Genomic DNA, 19,437 nt, shown 5'->3' on the forward strand with positions numbered 1-19,437 from the left:
ACAAATGGCAGTAACACCACCATGGTCTTGCTAACACAAGTCTATGTTAAGTGACTAAACTGAATTTGGAATAGACACAGAGGTCAATGAAAAAGCAGATCTGGGCATCCCATCTGCTCTACTTATTAGCTGTGCGACCTCACTCTTTTCTGAGTAAGTTTCCTCATCTATAAAATTGAAGAAAGTAATATTAAATTAGCAGCACTATTCTAATTATTACTACGGCAGTGTGATCCACACACATGGCATCTTATCCAAACTTCTCTCATGCCACAATCACCTTACTCTTGTAATTACCAGTGGTTTTGTACGTCTCATCTCCTATTTAGGCCAAAATAATTTCATAGCTTAATATTTACAGAGGGGTTCATGCACATTAAATCAATTGATCCTAACCATAACCCTGGTAGATAGGACAAGTAAGCATTATTTCACTTTAGAAACAAGGAAATAAGGTGCAAGGAGATTTCAATAATTTCCCCAAGCTCATACAGCTAAGAATGTCATAGAAGGGAACACAAGCCTTGCACTTCTAATATACAGAGACCATGTTTCCAGGTCAAGCAATGGCTAACTAGAAGGGCATAGACGTTCACTAACGTGGGACTGCTACCTCATCCTTGAGCCCACTTTCCTTTCCACCCCCACTCCCAGGGCCTAACACCATCCTTTATGCACAATAGATATTTGCTGAATTCATTCACTCATTCACTCATTCGTTCAGTATTTATTATACATCCGTATGCTAGGCACTCTGCTAGGTGCTAAGATACTATGACAAAAAAGACGGACCTGATTGTGCCTTCAAGGAGCTTATAATGTAGTAGGAAAAAGAAAAAAGGAAGGGAGGGAGGAAGAAAGGAAGGGGGGACAAGAGAGGAAGGGAGGGGAAGTGAAAAGGAGGAGGAAGGGGAGCAAACTGGCCATAGATAAATATTCTTTATTTTTTAATCTGAATAAAATACAAAAGGTTAGGTCCAGCCTGGGTCATTCTCCTTAGTGGTGCCCAGAAAGTACTTGGCTGTAGGCTCAGAGTAACGTTTTTATCAATACTGTAAAGATTTCCTAAAGGTGGCTTGTTGCCGCGTTTCTGGATTGCTGGGGGGGAATGTGAAGGTGTGCCCGGCACGGCTGCAGAAGGTCACATAATGCACGATTGCAGTGAAGTCATGGGAAGCTTGCTAGCTTCGTTTCTGTTACTCCTCTTCATCTAGATGAGAGAAGTGTTTATTTAGGAATGTTCTCCCTGCCCTTGATTTAGAAACGAGTCATACATTTTATAATTCCCATAGCAGACTTTAATTTTTTTGTGTCTTTTCTCTTTGGTACAAACTCATGGACACTTTCTCTGAAAAATCAGCACCGAATTACACACCACTGTTTCCGATGCAGCTCAGTTACACAAAGTTTAACAACACCGAATAATACCTTTTTGGCATGGTGATTTCATTCAATAGTAAGGGAAGGGAAATAGCCTTTTTGAGCTCCTACCTTATAGCAGGTTCTCCACCCTCCTCTGTCTTGTTCACTGTTTTATCTTTGGTGCAGGACCCAGCAGCCCTCAGTAAATACATGTTTCATGAGTGTGTAAATAAATGATGTTAGGGCAATATTGTGACTCTACTTATTTTACTTAAATTACTCAAAGTACCAATAAGAAAACTGATTTCCTACATTTTATGAAAATATTTGTAAAAGAATAAAATTGAGTTCTCCATTCAGAATGTGTTTTAAAAATTATTGAGTTTTAGTCCTTTTTTTTTTTTTTAATTTTCTACTTTCCAAATAATAGGCACTGACAATAATTCCTTTCTTCCCAGGCATGTTTGTCATGGCATATTTGCAAACATTGTGTGCATAAACCATTAGATACAATAATAGCAAAGTATACATCTTCTAAAAATTCAGTGTGTGAGTAGCATGAATAATTTATTAACTAAGACCCTATTATAAATAAGTAACTCATGCTATTAATACTACTCCACTAATGATGTATAAACTGACAGCAATGACCATAAGCAAGAAAAATTGCCTGCCAGTCTTGCAATCCTTTATAATGTCATATTTCTATTTCTACTGCATCCTCTTCCCAAAAAATTATATTCATTTCTACTGGAAATTAATTACTCTTGCCTGCCAGTCTTGCAATCCTTTATAATGTCATATTTCTATTTCTACTAGAAATTAATTACTCTTGCCTGCCAGTCTTGCAATCCTTTATAATGTCATATTTGTATTTCTACTGCATCCTCTCCAAAAAAAATTATATTCATTACTACTGGAAATTAATTACTCTTGTTCATATAAATTACATGATGAAATCCTTAAATAATTTTGATGAATAAAGAACATAATGGCAAACCAACACCAAAAGATGTATGGGCTATCATTAATTTTGTTTCTTGACCAGGTTTTAAAAAAAAAAAAAGCAACAAAAATTCTAAAGATAGGATTTTTTTAAAGATTACTGAGTTCTGGGATCCTTATGTCTTGACTCATTCTCTGACTCAGAGTTTCTTAAATATTTACAGAGAAATCAGAAACTTCTTTTAGAATTACAAACCCTCTTCTCAGAAGAATGCACATCTGGACAGAAATTTGCATGTAATCTCACAGGGTTAAATTTCATGTGAATCTTAGACATCCAGGTCCAAGCCTTCCTCTCTGTGGGACAGCAACGACAAAGCCAAAGGAAAGAGAGGAAGTGAACTCTGGTGAAAACCCACCCAGTTTCAGCTTCGTGTTTCTACAACCTGCTACTATCAGACACGACCTTTCAGTTTGGAGACTCCAAAAATACATCGAATTTCCAACTGAAAAACATGGAAAAATTATTTCCAAGAATTCCTACAAAACGTGGCTTAGGAACTGTCCCCAAGGTACTCTGCCCCATTTGGCAAGCAGACCTCACAGTGCCTGCCTGTGCCGTGGGTGAATAGCAATAATGCCAGCCCTTGCTAAAGCGCTTTACCGTATGAGGCAGGTTCTATTTGCATTATTTTCCAGAGGAAGAAACTAAGACTTAAAATGTCAAAAGACTTGCCCCAGGTCATGCAACCTAGACATTCAGACCCAAGTAACATGACTCTGGTGGCCACCATGAGTGCAGGTTTCCTGGAGAGATGGGGATGGGGGTGCTACCTGTAGAGATTTTGGATTAAAGATGAAAACACACTTTTGCTGAATACCATTTGGGGCTAAGGCATGTGATCTTTTTTTTTTTCCAACGGCTTTATTGGGATATAATTCACATACCAAATCATTTATACCACACCTCTGGGCAGCTGGTTCTCTTCTGCTTCTTTTCTTTGATTTCTCTCCAATTAAAAATGTCTTTTTGTACCCACACTCTTAAAATTTTGTTTTTATTGTCCTTTTGTTCCATAACTTTTATGTTTCCATTTTTAAAATCACTTCAGTCTGTTCAATAAATGTTTATTCTCTAGACCTTGAGCACCCAGGGGAGAACAAAATGATGCTGACCTTGTCCTCATGGAGTTTATGTTCTAAGTTCTCTGGTATTAATAGAATCCATGCACTTTAAATGCTGTTATTGCCAGAAAGGTTTATCTATACACGTGGCAGCTGAGACAAACCTACGTATCTCCCATCCCTGTTCTTATTTAAAGAACACTTCTTTGTGGTCTAACATATCTAAAGACCACCCAAAGATGAAGACCACATAGCTAGTTTTCCTCTCCTGACCTTTGTGGCTTCAATTTCTTTTCCTGTCCATTGAGGATAGAGGTGCCAGTAGTACAATATCAATTTACATTCATATTTTCTCTCCAAATTACATTTTGGCTTGTTTATTCAAACCTTTTTTAGTTTTGAAAAGGATATGATACTTAAAGACATCATAAAATACGTTCAAATCAAATAAAATACAGCAGTCAGATGCTAACCAAGAAAGAAAACCTAAGGCTTAGGAAATTTGCAGATATTAATCACAGAACTTTTCTCCAAGTTTCCATAGGTCTAGGATAATATCAAAAGAATATTTTTCAGTAGCCCATGAGGCACCAAATCCTTTGCATTGTCCTAAACTTTGTCTATGAAAAGATTTTTTTTTTCCTTTCTTTCTTATTATTTTTTTTCTCCCTCTTTCCTTTGGCATGCTCCATAGTTTTTCAGAAGTTCCTTAATAAAACAGCCTTTGCCTTGACCTTTTGGGAACATTCCTGAATTCATCTTCTTTAAGACCTCTCTTGTTTTAACCACTCTTTTATAGCCTGTAATAAAATGCTACATAGTTTTAGGCACATCCAGTATTGAATATTCTCAGTAGAAAGAGCCATACTTTGGGAGTCATTGAAAACTGAGTTCAATTCTAGGTCTGCTTCTGAGAATATCTGTGTCCTCAGATAAGGCACTCTCCTCTCTGCCTTGGCTTCCTTACCTATAACATGGAGGCAATGGCATCCTGTAGGCTTAATTTTGAGTCCAAATAGGATAATATTTGTGGCGGCAGAATGAGGACCCCTGCCCAAACACGTGCATGCTCTAATTTCTGGAATCTATGATTATGTTAGGCTCCAAGGCAAAGGAGACTTAAAGTTGAGATGGAACTAAGGTCACTAATCAGTTGACCTTGAGACGGAAGATTATCCTGTTATCGGGGTGGACCCAATGCAATGACAAGGGTCCTTATACTTGGAAGAGGGGTACAGAAGACTCAGTGTCAGAGTGATGCAATGTGAGAAAGACTAGACTTACCTTTATGGGCTCTGAAAATGGAAGCAGTAGCCTCTAGAAACTAGAAAAGTATTCTCCCCTAGAGTTTCCAGAAAGGAATGCATCCCTAACAACGCCTTGATTTTAGCCCAGTAAAGCCCATTTTGGATTTCTGACCTCTAGAACTGTAAGGTAATACATTTGTGTTGTTTCAAGGAAGTTTGTGAGTTCATAACTTTGCCAGTTTGTAAGTTTTTGATTATTTTTGATAATATGTTACAGCAGCAATAGGAAACAAGTACAATATATACTTTCCTTCCCATTTAAATATCACCGTTAAGCTCCCTTGTGACATTGAGTTTGTCCATCTCCTGTTTCTTGGATCACTGAATTCTGCAGTCAAAAACCTACTCCATAAATATGTGCATATATTATGTCTTAATAAGAAAAAATTTAAATGATAAGAAATAAAAACAAACACACCAGAGCTTTAAAAACAAAACTGCTCCAACAGCCCTCTGAGACGCGCTGCTCCATGGGAGGTCGGCAAACCCAGGGGCCAGTCTGTCACTGACAATCCCAATCCGTGGTTTTCACATCTGGACCCGTGGGCTGTGCCTTTAATCCTAGTTATCCTTTGAGGACTCCAGCCCCGTCGCCTCTTTGCTCCGTGTGTTGCCTTGGACAAGTTCAAGAAAGAAGAAAGACTCTTAGTTAGCAGCAGATTGTTTCTTGGCACAATCTTGATCCATTCTTTTTAAAAGAATCATCATCCTTTTCCCTCACCACCTCCTCGGGCAGCCTGGAATGTGTGTGCTGGGCAGAGCCTTTTGTCCTGCTTGATCTGTTCCTTGAACTTGTCAACAGATATGTTTCATTGAATTTCAGATTCTCAATATTTAGCCTCATAGTGCTTCACCTTCTCGCCCTTTCTTTTCGTCTGCTATCATGCCTGTCTGTGTTTGTTCTTCAAAGACTTCAGCATTTTTTTTTTTTACTTACTTGAAAGCTTTCTTTATATGACCAAAAAATTCCTAGCTTATGATATCAAGGAAAGAGACTGCAGATTTCATGCTTTGGAGGTTCCCTGCTTTAGCTTTTTGCTTCCTATTCCCAAAAGAATTTTGAGAGACTCTATAGGCAAAATTACTCAGCTTTTGAGAAATTGAAATGAATCATTGAGTGATCAGAGATTATAATGAATTTCGAGTTATAAATCGCAACATTAACTGGCCATAAACAATGAAAATTCCACTAGCTGACTTGTCAGTAAGCAAATACAATTAACATTATTTAATCCCTAATTATTATGAGCATTTTAAAAAGGTTTCAGTGCATAAGTCTTTATTTATGTATTTATTTATTTCATGTTTTTATGTTGTTGGTTTTTCTTTCCCAGGCTAATTTTTTCTCTTTATAGTAGAGACGGTATCTCACTCTTGCTCAGGCTGGTCTCGAACTCCGAAACTCAAGCAATCCTCCTGCTTTGGCCTCCCATAGTGCTAGGATTACAGGCGTGATTACAGGCGCCCTGCCAGTGCACAAGGTTTTTAAAATATTTTGTATCTAACCTTCCTTTCCTATTTTGACATGTGTGTAAAATTTACCCCACATACCCATCTTCTCTTTGCTTGGAGTACCCTGTACCATAAATCAATTTTTCATTGGGATACATATTTATGCATGTCTTATACATTTCAATTTTATATATATTTAACCTTATTTTTTTTCCTTTCCTCATGTCATTCTTTAACAAAGCTTCTAAATAGCTTGTATTCCAACCTGAGCACTGTGCACACACAATCCCCCATCGTGGCCATGAGCTTCTTTTCTGCTACTGGCCAGCATCAGTCCAGGCATTTCATAGGCAAAAATTTCCCCCTTTCGCATAAATTCTTATTTCTTTCATAACCATTACTTTCATCTCTTGAAGGAATAAAGGGTCTACAGATGCTTTGTAATCAAATACACTGTATTCGTCAATACTTACTTACTAACCACCATCTCTGGGCCAGCCAAAGTGCTGGATGCTAGGATAAAATAGTAAACTAAAGACAGAGTCCCTGTCTTCACGGAGCTTCTAATCTAAACATGCACAAACAGCCTGTTTTCTCACATATAAAGCAGGAATTGGGGAAAATGAAAATAAAATGCTTAGAACATAAAATTTGGCACAAATTAGATGTTCAATTATTAATATAATATCTACCATAATGACAATGATAATTACCATTATGACTATTATGGTGAAGAAAAAGTATTAATCTCTTCATAGGCTATGGCTTTAGCCTCAGGGCATTTAGATTACCAGCTCCATGATGCTTTTTGAAATAGTAAAAAGAGCATACTTGCATACTTCTACTATGACTGCTTACCTGAGAGTTTAAGCCCCAGAATCAGATGAGTGTAGACAGATTTAAATCTTAGCTCCACCAGTGACTAGCAGTGTAATTTGAAGCAAGTGATTAGGTTTTATTTTCCTCATCTATAAAATATGCATAAGAGGTTCCATCCCATGGAGTTTTTGTGAAGAGTAAATATGAAAATAACTATTAATGCATTCAGCACAATGCTTGGGATCTGGTAAGTGCTTGCATAAGTATTATTGCATAAGTATTATAAATATTATGCATAGATAATATTATTATCTCTTAATTCTGGTCTGCCAGGAGTCTGGGGCCTTGAAGAGATAGGAAATATTAACATGAAAATCCATTAGAGAGGTGAGTCTTTTATTTGTCTGTTCTTCAAGGGTGTGAATTGAAAGCAATTTCACAACCCATAAGTATTTTGGAAAGGTTAATTTGCAGGCATTGCACAGAATAAACTCAGAGTTTAAGATGCAAGAGAACAGTGAGAAAGCTATTGACATCATTAAAGAACTAAAGTTGTAAGAATCTAGATTGATGGACTCAATACCCCGTTAGTCAAATTTGCTTGACTAAAGTATTTCAGGACATTCTTTGAATTTCTTCTTCTCTTGTGGTTTTCTTGATTCCATACCATACCCATACAGCCTAGTCAAAACTCAATAAAAGTGAATTTTGACCTCTCTTTCTTCTTATCAATTTTCACGGTCCTTCTTACTCATTCTTTCAATTACTTTGTTCTTATATTACTTGTGTGGTTCCTATTTCCACTGTTATCTAATCCATTAGACACAGAACTTGGAGCCAAGGCAGTTTCAAGGCTAAAAAGTGAAACCAAAACCAAGCATAAGATGCAACTAAATCACTGATGTCAAGAGGCCAAGCTGAGCAAGAGATTCCAGGTACCAGGAAATGGGATAAGAATCTGAGAAACCAGAACATTTATTCATTGCTCCAGTATCCATCGAACTGATGCAACAAAGAACCTACATAGTTGCATAGACTTAACTAGGATCTGAGAGTGCAATGACTTGCAAAGACCTGGCCTTGTGGGGCTTACCTGCTATGGTGAAGGCAAGCACCAATCAAATCATTGCAAAATTGCGCCTAGGAGAAGTGCTACAGAAGTGATGTCCCAAGAGCTATAAGAGGAGATACCTGGAGTAGTTTCCTAAGTCTCAGGTGCTTCTTACAGGACATGGTAGAAGATCTGGTTGAAAGTCTGATTTGTAAGTGTCCAGAACATTAACTGCCATGTGAGTTGTATTTAACTCATGCTAATTTTCAGCTCAGGGCCTCATGAAGCATATGTAACTCACATGTCTCTGCCTTGGGAGCCACGTGAACTATTTTTCAAGTTGCATATAACTCACGCCCAGAAAGCAATAAAAAAATAACAAATTTTTCATTAAATTAGAAAGGACCATTTTGCTTTCAAAGTTTTTATTCTATTTTCATAATAAAATAGTGTGGTCCCAAGGGAAAAAAATTTTTTCTAGTGTGGCAATGTGCTAGAGCCCCACAGTGCTCTATATCTTTTTATTTGAATGCTCTTAGCTTGGTCTACTATTCTTCCCTTGGACTTCTACTTTCCTGGAATAGCAAGTCAAAACTTGTCCTGACTGTGGCTCTTCCAAATCTTAGTGGCTTTGGGAGGATATCAAACAAAGAACCCAGCTCCATGTATCTAGATCCCACCCCAGCAATGACCTGTCCCTTCACATACTCTCTGTACCTGGCTTAGCCCTTGCTTGGAAGGGATTGTACATATTTTACATTTGAACCCTCTCTTGTATCTCCTTCACTTTCTTCACACTCCTTTCTTATATTTTTACTGTGAGACTTGGGTAAGGTCTGCACTTCATTAATATCTTTTTTTTTTTTTTTTTTTTTGAGTCACTGTCTCACTCTGTTGCCTGGGCTAGAGTGCCGTAGCATCAGCCTAGCTCACAGCAACCTCAAACTCCTGGGCTCAAGCAATCCTGCTGCCTCAGCCTCCTGGGTAGCTGGGACTACAGGCATGCGCCACCATGCCTGGCTAATTTTTTGTATGTATTTTTAGTTGGCCAATTAATTTCTTTCTATTTTTAGTAGAGACAAGGGTCTCACTTTTGCTCAGGGTGGTTTCGAACTCTTGACCGTGAGTGATCCTCCCGCCTCGGCCTCCCAGAGTGCTAGGATTACAGGCGTGAGCCACGACCTTGCCCGCCGCATTAATATCCCTTAGGTATTGTCTCTTCTAATATTCTCTCTCTTTCTTTTTCTTTTTTTCTTTTTCTTTTTTTTTTTTTTTTTTTTTTTTGTTTAAGAGACAGCATCTTACTCTGTCACCCAGGCTGGAGTGCAGTGGTGTGATCATAGCCCACTGTAACATCAAACTCCTGGGCTTCAGCAATCCTCCCACCTTAGTCTCCCAAGTAGCTGGGACTAGAAGCATGCACCACCATGCCCAGCTAATTAATTTTTGTTTTTATAGAGACGAGGTCTGTCTATATTGCCCAAGCTCTAACATTCTCTTTAGCTGTGAGAAGACTCCATACTCTGGACTGTACATGCTGAAGAGTGAGCAGCAAACAGCGTCTATTTGAAACACATGGTCATTGAGATGCATAATCACTGACGTGCTCTCTGGCAACGAGGCAAGAACAGCAAGCGACCACTAAATGAAAATAGTTAGTGTTCCTTTTACTCAGGAATAAACAGAGCCTCCCTGTCTTCTCTGGTCAGTGCTCACATCTGCAGCTGTCAGTGAACACCCCCCAATGCCTTGCTGAACACGGAGAAGGGGAGCTTCGCAGGGCTTTGATTATCTTCAGAATTTTGCTCATCCTGCCGTTATTCCTTCTCCACCCAGTTCTGAGGGATCTGAGTGACCCCACTGCTATTCTTCTGCCTCCTAAGTGAAATCTGTGGCTGCCCTCTCTCCTCTCATTACCAGGGCTCAAGACATCTTCTCATGTTTATCACTTACCTGTACTGACAAACTCACTTCATTCACACACTGCCCTGAAGAAGGGAGAAGGGAAAGCACTAGATAATTAAGTACAAAATGTCCCATTTCCTTAAGTACAAAGTTTTGACAATTGCTATCTCTGACATTTCACTTTGACACTTCTTGCTTTCTGTTTATTGTGAAAGTACCTCCTTCAGTCTTTCAAACACACATTTTTTTGACTTGTGATTATCTTTCAAATTTTTTTAGAGCAGTTTTTGTGAAACCATGAATAGAAAGCTGGATAGATAGCTAGATAGGAACCTGGATAGATGGGTACCGCATGCATTAAACAAGCATCAGAAGAGAAATCGTCTCTAACACGCTCACTGTGGTGGATCTCCCGAGAGGTGAGCGGCACCCACAGAATCCCATCTCCCCTGCCACCAAGATGTCCCATAGGACATCCTGAGGGATTTCCACCAAGTCCAAGAAGGAAATAACCCTGCAACACACACTATGGGAGGTGTGGGACTGGCATTCACGGACAGGACCCTCGCACTTCGGGTTAAGAGAAAATTGGTGGCGGAGTGAAGGAAGTCCCTCCCAGACCTGTCTTTGGGATGGCTAATGTTGGTCCCATATCAAAAATTCTACACAGGCCCTTTAGTTTTAATGATTAAATCCTCACATATAGAAAAATGGTGCTTGGTGCCAAACTGGGGGAAAAGTGCTTGTCTTCTGTGGTCAGCAGGAGTGCACAGAAAAGCAGGGCGTGTTTCAGGGAGGTCTCCACGACACCGAATGCCCAGGGCCCACCCCACTATGCAGTAAACACCCTTGGAAGCCCCTAAGGGATGTTCCCAGTGACCACCCAGCGTTCCTTGGAAATCTAGGGCGGCTCCGAGGCATAGTGGCTTCAGCGTCTTCACACTACCGTCATCAGCACCCCATCTCCCCCTCCCCACACTGTCTAAACCACTCGGAAACTGTAAGTGGATGTGTCTCCAGGCAACGTGGGGCCCACCAAAGCGTTAGGCCTGGACAGTGTCAGCTTGTCATGACTGTGACCTACTCTTTGAAAGGCCTACCACAAGACGATTACCTGGGTTAGCCATTCTGGCCCAGATAACTCCTATGTTATTGTTATTCTCTGCAAACAGTTTTAATTTCCCAAAGCTTTTCCAAACCCTCTATTTCCTTAGATCCACCTTGCAAATCTATACTCTTGGCAGGACAACGACTGTTATCCTGTTTTCACAGAGAGATGAGGAAACTGAGATCATGATTTAAGTTCTTGGAGCTAGCTGCTGGCAGGACCGGGATTAGAAATTAGTTCTCCCTATGTTCCCTGCCTTCCCATTCCCTCCTTTCCGCTACATTCAGTTCCATCCCATGATGTTTGTATGCACAGTTTGTCGATTTTGTTATTGAAAGCCCTTCTAACAATATTTTAATGGAGTTCTTATTCTTGTTACTATTACAGGAAATTCCAGATATTAATACATTGCGTCTTCCAAAGGTTTGTATTCTTTAACTTAAAAAATTATTTACAATGCATGTTACCATTGAAAGTGTGAAAATATTGGGGTTAGAGTTTCAAAGTGGCCTACGAGACCCTAACATAGTAGAGAAAGAAGTATTAGCAGAAGAACTGGGCTCTAAATTCTACTACAATCTACCTCCCTAGCCTAAAGCATGAATCTATGCAAGCCCATAACCCCGTTGAGCTTGGAGCTTTCCAGAAGGAACAGCAGGTTCACAGAGGATTAAGTGCCCCCATGTTGTGATGCCAGGATAGGGGCCCTTCCAAGGACTGGTTTCCTCTAAGTCAAGTATCATAAGTGGATAACTAGCCTCCCTAAGTCAGATCTAAGCTTCTCGCTTTGAAACCCTCCTACTCACAAAGCTGTGTGTATCATGTGTCCTGGCACTAAATGACCAAGCAGTGAAGAAGCCCCGTTGCCATTGACTGATTTCCCCTTCTGTGATGGGGCCAGTGAGAATTAATTGTTGAGAGAGCTGGCACCTCCTCTAGAGATGCTCGTGAGTGTAAAAGATAAAACACACACAAGCTGTGGGAGGCAAAGAAAGATGGTTTTCCCACTTAGAAGCCTTTGAGTTGTTTTTTTGTTTGGTTGGGTTTTTTTTTCATTTCAGGGATTTTCATTATTAGAGAGGGGAAGTTTAAACATAAGCTCCACACACTCTCCAATCCACGTGGAATCCTAAGAGGTGGGAAAAGTCCCAAGTAATCCTGTCTCTACATCAGCACCAAAATGGGAGAATAGCTCTTCAGTATTTTCTGGTCAACAATGTATCCAGCACTGTCCTAAGCTCTGAAATATAGATAAGTGAAGTTCAATCTCTGTCCTTGAAGAATGTATGTTTGCGATAGAGCATCAGATAGAAAAATATCATAATGAGAAAAGAATTGCTATTAATTTTTTTTTGAGACAGAGTCACACTCTGCTGCCCTGAGTAGGATGCCATGGCATCGGCCTCGCTCACAGCAACCTCAAACTCCTGGGCTCAAGCGATCCTCCTGCTTCAGGCTCTCGAGTAGCTGGGACTACAGGCGCATACCATGATGCCCAGCTAATTTTTCTATTTTTAGTAGAGGTGGGGTCTCGCTCTTGCTCTGGTTGGTCTCGAACTCCTGGGTTCAAGCAGTCCTCCCACCTCGGACTCCCAGAATGCTAGGATTACAGGCGTGAGCCACCTCATCCGGCTATTTTTGAGTTCATAATGAGAGAGTGATCTTTGTCATCTTTGTCTATGCTTTTTTGAAAAAAAAAAAAAAACAAAAGTAAAATGTTTAAAGTATTTTAATGTAGGCTAGGAAACAATACTACAGGATTGAACTGTAAAACTAAAGCAACAAGAGAAGGGAAGCAGGTTTGGAAGGGCTTCACAAAAAAAGGAAAAATTAAGCAAGGTCTTGGAAGATGAATAGCATTTCACCAAATTGGGAAAAGAGGGAGGGAGAAAGGACAAGGAAGGGTGTTCTAGGCAGACTTAGTAGCTTATGTCAGCATGTCTCTACCTGAGCACCACAGACAATTTGGGCTGAAAAATTTGGGCCAAAAAATTCATTATTTAGGAAGCTATCCTGTGCACTGTAGGATGTTTAGCAGCATTCCTTGTCTCTATCCAGTACATATCAGTAGCACACTCTTGTCCAGTTGTGACAAACAAAAATTTCTCCAGACGTTAGCAAACGTCCCCTCAGAGACAAGGTGAATGGCACATTTGGGGCATGAAGGTCCGTGAAGCTGAAGCCCAGTGTTCACTGCCATCGGTGGCCAAAGATAATTTGGCACGTGAGCTGTGGCCAGGTAGTGGGAGGAGGCTAAAAACGTTTGCCATGAAATTGACATAGTTCTCTATGCCCTCGTAATCCAGATGGGAGTTTCAAATAGAAATGGCACAATTTGAGTTTCAAAATGATAATTGGAAGCGGTATTGATAAAGTGGCTTGGAGGGACAGAGGCTTGGGGCAGAGAATTCAATTAGAGAGTGACACGTCCTGTAAGAAAACTAATACATCTACCCTGCTTCCTTGTCAGTCAGGTCTGCAGATTAGTCCCTGACTCTTATCCTAAGGACTTCCTCTCAGGCCCAGCCAAACACGCCTGGCCTTGACTCTGCACCGGTAGCTCGTTCTTCTGAAGGCTGAGAACACCTGCAGCTCTGCCCCCCTTATTTTAGCAACAATTCTTGAAGCAGCCAGAAGCTTCCACCCAGAAGCCCTTGCAACTGTTTGTTGTGGTGTTGCTAATGGAGCCTGAGGTCTAACAGGGGTTTCCAGGGCGTGTTGATTAGTTCTCTGCTACCCAGGGAGCCAGGGACACCGTGTGCGTGTGCGTAGGGGCTGCTCAGCTTAGGACCCGGCAGTCGGAACTGGTGGTTATTTAAAGCCTCCAACGGTAGTGTCAATGCCACTTCGGCATTTTTTTTTTAAAGATGCTTTTAGGGACCAGGAGTAATGGCTGGCTGATACCTCCACTTAGCCTTGCTAATTTGGGATTTGGGCTGCAGTTATAAACAGCTGTTGTAACATCTCCAGATTCCTAGGCAAAAAAAAGTGGTGACAAAAAAATCTGCCTTGGGCCTGTTCAAGATTTTGGTAGTTGAATTTTCTCCCTTGAGAATGAGACCCCATGGGTAGTAAGATCAGAACTTCTATCACATTTGAAACTAATGTGAAGAATACTTGAAAATTCCCATGCTGAGAGCATTTACAAAGACAGTCGCTTCCAAATATGGCCCCCAAAGGAATCCATTCCTTCGTTGACTCATCAAGGTATTTAATCAGCTACATGTTGGGCACATCCTCTGGCAGGCACAATAGTCCTGGGTATACAATGAAGAAAGAATGCATTCCCTGCCCTGGAGAAGCTTATGTGTGGATTATTAAACCAAAAGGCAAAAAAAAAAAAAAAAACAGAGAGCTATTATACAATGAGATAATTATAATAATTCTGTCTCAAATGTATTGTGAATGGATAGGTCATGGAGTAGAAGTTCTTAAACTCTCCCTTGGAGTAAAGAACAGCTTTCCAGAACAGGATTGACTCACTGAGAACCAAGACCAGGTCTGTTTTTGTACACCACTGTATTCCTGGTACTTACTGCAGTGCCTCTCACATAGTGACGTTCAAATATCTGCTAAACAACTGAGTTAATTGATGAGCTAGTGATAATGCTGACATTTGAAGGATCCAGATAGTCTTGGCACCAAGAAACAGTATGCCCCATCCTAGAGTCCTTCCAAATCTTCTAACAGCCATAGGCACCAGCAGAGGGGTACCTTCAAAAATACCAAGACCCCTAATTTTTCTAATACACTCAGAGTGCAGTTGAACTGGTGAGATATTCATGAGGGTTACTGTCTTTGGAATAATACTGTCGGGCAATACGTTTGTCATTTTGATGTTACTGCAAAGCAAAGGAACATTTTCCTTGATTATCTTGTCCTTCAGAAATGGAGTAGGAAAAACAAGCATGTAACTCCTTAAAGCTCTGGAAAACATAAAATGAGACTCAAACGTCTAGATATTGTTTTCCTTGGCTCGGAGCCACTGGAAACATCAAGGTCTTTTGCAAAAAAACTCTGTTCAAAATATGATACCTAGCCTTGTTGTGGGGAAAGCTCTGATGTAGTGAAAGTACACTGGACTGGGAATTATGAAGCTCAGGAGATTTTTCCTTTTAACCCCAGGAAAATCTCTTTTCTTCCTTGCACTTCAGCTCCCTGCCTCCATAGCACGGTCATGGTGAAGATTACACAGGAACAGCACTATGAATGTTTTGCAGAAGGCCAACTGCTTTACAAATACAACTCAACCCAACAAATATTTATTGAGCCCTTTACTGGGCTACTTAAGGAATAACAGTAAGAAGAACAGTGAGCTTACAAAGTATTGGGGAAGACACGCATATCCGTAATACCGTAAAACACATATCCGTAATACCTGGCAGGGTTGAATGAACTCCATAATTCTGAAAGGCCCCTTAACATCTTGGATGAGACTGACAAAAGAAAAGACCCAAATGCAGCAGACTAAAATACTTTCTATAGTTTTCTATTGCTACCTAACCCATTACCACAAATTCAGTGACTTAAAGCAACAGCCATTACTAATTTCACAATTTCTGGAGGTTAGAAGTCCAAACACGGCATAGCCAGGTTCTGTCCTGAGGGTCTTGCAGGCTGAAATCAATGTGTCGCTGGGGCTGTGTTCTCATCTGGACCTCCTGGTCCTCTAGCTCACGTGCTTGTAGGCAGAATTCAGCTCTTTGCTCCTTGCTCACTGTCAACGGGGGTTTCTCTCAGCTCTCCCAGGCTGCTGTTAGGGCCTAAAAGTCTCTCTCAGATCTTTGCCACTTGGGCCTCTTCATCTTTAAAGCCAGAAAGAACAACAACAACAAAAACCCTCCCACCCCATGTTGGATTTCCTACTCCAAAGAAGAGCTGAGTCTTTCTTAAGGGTTCACCTGATTAGGTCAGCTCTACCCTGAATAATCTCCCTTTCTTAAAATTAATTGTGCCATATGACATAACCTAATCCCTGGAGTGACTATCCTATAATATTCACAAATTGCACCTACACTCAAGGGAAGGGTATTATACAGAATATCTACACCAAGGGGAATCTTGCAGGCTATTTTAGGATTTTGCCTATCACATACCACTAGCTACTCATCAAAGTTTCCCAAAGCCTTAGCTCCCTTTTTGTCCCTAACCCTACAGTAGTGCATGCTTGGCAGGCTACACGAGGATGAACTCTGTTACCCAGCTGAGCCTCTGTCTCTCTTGTCTGGCGATCTGGTTCTTATGGGTTGTGGGAGTGAAAAGAAGGAATAATGTATGCAGAGGGTCTAATCATGTCAGGTATATTAGTGCTTTATAAACACTGTCTCATTATTCCTCACAGCAATCTGTACAGTGCATATTGTCCAGGTGGTGTTTTTACAATTGGAAGCTGAGGCTCAGTCCTCAAAACCACACAGCTATGGAAACTTGGAACCAGCATTTAAACCCAGCTCTGTCTTCATGCCTGTTCTCTCTCCACTGTACCACACTGGAAAGTACTCTGAGCCTCTTAGGTGTCACCAGTGGTTTTCCTAGTCTTCATCTCCCTGGTCTGACCCTTTACTCTACAGCACCTCGTTCTAATTCATTTCCAACCTTCCTGCCATGGCTGAACCACCAGGACATCCCATGACACCTGCCTCCCCACTTATTCTTCCTCCAAGACTGCCCACACCCTCTTCCCATGGTGCTACGCACATTCTGAAAGTACACCATTCTTAGATTGCTGCCAGGGCACATGTGTTTCCATTACAAGAATGGAAGTCATGGGTTCTGGATTTTCAAAGGTTGTCTTAATTTCATATAGATTGTCTCAATGTCAGCTCATGTCTTTGATGCTAGTTCTGAAAATTTCTTTACCACATTAAGAATTCAGAGAACATGATCACAAAATAAAAGAAAAGTCTCCAATTTCTCTTTGGAGACTTATTGTACTCATCCCCCAGGAAAAGTATTTATAACCACTGCATATGAAAGAGTCATAATATTGTCTAATGGGTATGTATTGCGTCCCTTGGCCACCCCTTCTGAGAGATGAGAGACTCCTTTGCAAGGTGCAGGACTTCCTCGAGGCCCCCATGATTCTTGCTGTTGGGTTCACATACACACACATACACAATAGGATTTGACTGTGGTGGTTCTTTCTTTGCGCGATTAACATATTTTTTCTGCTTGCGATTGTCTGAGATCTTAAGGAATTGAAAGACTTCATAGAGAAATACAGAGCCTTCCTCAGGGACAGTGTCTACTTAAAAAGAAAAGAGAAAAAGAAAAAGAAATACAGAACTGTTATGTAGATGAGCTAATATCAGTGTGAGTTAGTTAATGTTATGCAGAGAAGGTCATCCAACCTAGTCTAACCATTTCCCGATCCTTTTCATGTCATGCTGAACACAGAAAATGATGGCATGCTTAGGGGCATATAGTGTAATCAGATAGGTAATGACAGCAGGAACCACTGCTGTGGGGCTCTGTCCACTCTTGGACCAGGTTTAGGCCCTGAAAACTGAAGAAGACAGTATGTCCGCATATCCCTTGCCCATTTTACATACAGACACACAAGTTGGGAAGCTCTTCTTGATTCAACAGAAAATGCTTAATCCACAACTATTACCAGGTGTTCAATGTAATAACTATTTCCTGAATGTTTATTATGTGTTAGTCTTGAGTCTAGGTGCTAGGAACACAGAGATGAATAAAACACTTTCATCACCCTCAAAAAACTCAGTCTACTATATGAATATATATGCTCCATCATTAGAAGAGAAAATCTTTTTTTTTTTTCTTTTTTTGGCAGGGGGAGAAATGTAATTGGTTGATAATGGCTACCTGAAGCACTGGCTGAGAAGGATTCTGAGACCTCCAGGAACAGAAAATATATTGTGAACACTTTTTGCCATGCAGGGAAATAAAATAGGGGAAGCAGCATAAGCATGCAAACCACACACCTGCTAACCTTGTTCCTTTAACTGCAGTAAATGAGATTAAAAGTCCATTATAGATTTTACTTTCAATTGTCACATATTACTCATATGACCATTTTGTGTTTTCATTATCCTCCCTAGTAATCACTATTGTGTTTAGTAATCAACACCACTGATTTACGCAAGTTACTTTCAAGTTGATCACTCCAGCACTTAAAAACAATAGCTCTGAATGGAGTTATTTCCTGGGAGAATGTTAAATGTTTCCGAGTTCAGCTATCCAAGGAAAGGTGGCTCCCTGCATGTAAGGGAAGAGAATGAAAAGTTTTCTGGCAGCTGGACCAAGATAAAGTGTTCAAATAAGTGCTGTAGTGGGTTGGGAGTGAATGGGAGTAAACTCGCTGTTTCCTGCCCGAAATTGTACTGTTGGATGCATTCAGCTGCCTTACGCAGCATTCTTTTAATTACTGATATAAATCCTGATAGGGTCCCTCAAGGGATCAGAAATAACCTTTAGCCATTATGTCTACAAACAATAGCAGGGCTGTAAAGGAAAGGTAGCTGGTGCAAATGGTTCCAAGGGAACTCCTCCGTGTCCAATTTATTGTCTAAGCTTCACACCACAGAGCTGGCTGCTTGTGGATCTAGGTTCCAATCCCAGATCTTTAACTCACAGGGGCAGACTGTAAGGTCTCACGTCTCAGCAGACTAAAGGCTAAAGCTATAGCCTGGCAAGGGTTGGAAAGAAGGGTTAGGCACGATGGCAGGCAGAGCTATGTTCTTATATTGTCATTGAAGAAGCGAATGTGGGAAGAAATCTGCCCTTTACTAGATGCATACTTTGTACCAAACACTTTAGATTTTACTATAAATGTCAAGGAGGCAACTTTTAAGTTGAGAATACTCCCAAATATGGGCTGGGAAAGGGACATGACACTTCTTGCCCGTGGTTGTGGAATAAGGACCCTAAAAGGTCGTTCTTAGATGCATCATCCAAGAAGAGACCCAAGTCAAAGAGACCATCTGAAATCTAGACACCAATCTAGATATGGTTGGGTGCAAGAAGGAAGCTCAGGTTTTCAGATAAAAATGGCAAGGAGCCATGAGAGCTCTTGCCAGATCTTTCCACCTCTCATCATCCTGGACCTGACTCCTAGAATCCCAGCCAAGACCAGAAGTGGCCACCCCCATCCCCATGTGCACATAAGGGAAATTCAATAGGTATTTGGCCCTGTCAATTTAAAAGCTTTTCAATGAGGCTGTAACTTTCTCAAGGGGGGACCATGAAATGAATGAATAAATATGCTTGTTTCATGAGCAAGGCCAAGCTTACTTTTCCTTGCCTTTGACCTGTGTTGGTTAAAATTTCTTGTATTAAATATCTTGGTAAAGACTGAATTTATTTTCTTCCTGAGAGATTAATCTTTCAAAATAAAAACA

The 19,437-nt window shown here is 40.6% G+C and overlaps 1 long non-coding RNA gene across 1 annotated transcript in view; it reads right to left on the reverse strand.

Annotated features, from left to right (window-relative positions):
• Nucleotides 1–939: 939 nt before the first annotated feature.
• LOC142861867 (uncharacterized) overlaps nucleotides 940–19,437 on the reverse strand; it is a 68,479-nt gene continuing 49,981 nt past the window's right edge. Inside the window, exons 3-4 of the long non-coding RNA XR_012912972.1 lie at nucleotides 5,158–5,353; nucleotides 940–1,210 (exon numbers count right to left, since the gene is read on the reverse strand). This is a non-coding gene — a long non-coding RNA (uncharacterized LOC142861867). The remainder of the gene's footprint in view (nucleotides 1,211–5,157; nucleotides 5,354–19,437) is intronic.

This window comes from Microcebus murinus, chromosome 18 (genome assembly GCF_040939455.1).
Source record: "Microcebus murinus isolate Inina chromosome 18, M.murinus_Inina_mat1.0, whole genome shotgun sequence".
Taxonomy (NCBI): domain Eukaryota; kingdom Metazoa; phylum Chordata; class Mammalia; order Primates; family Cheirogaleidae; genus Microcebus; species Microcebus murinus.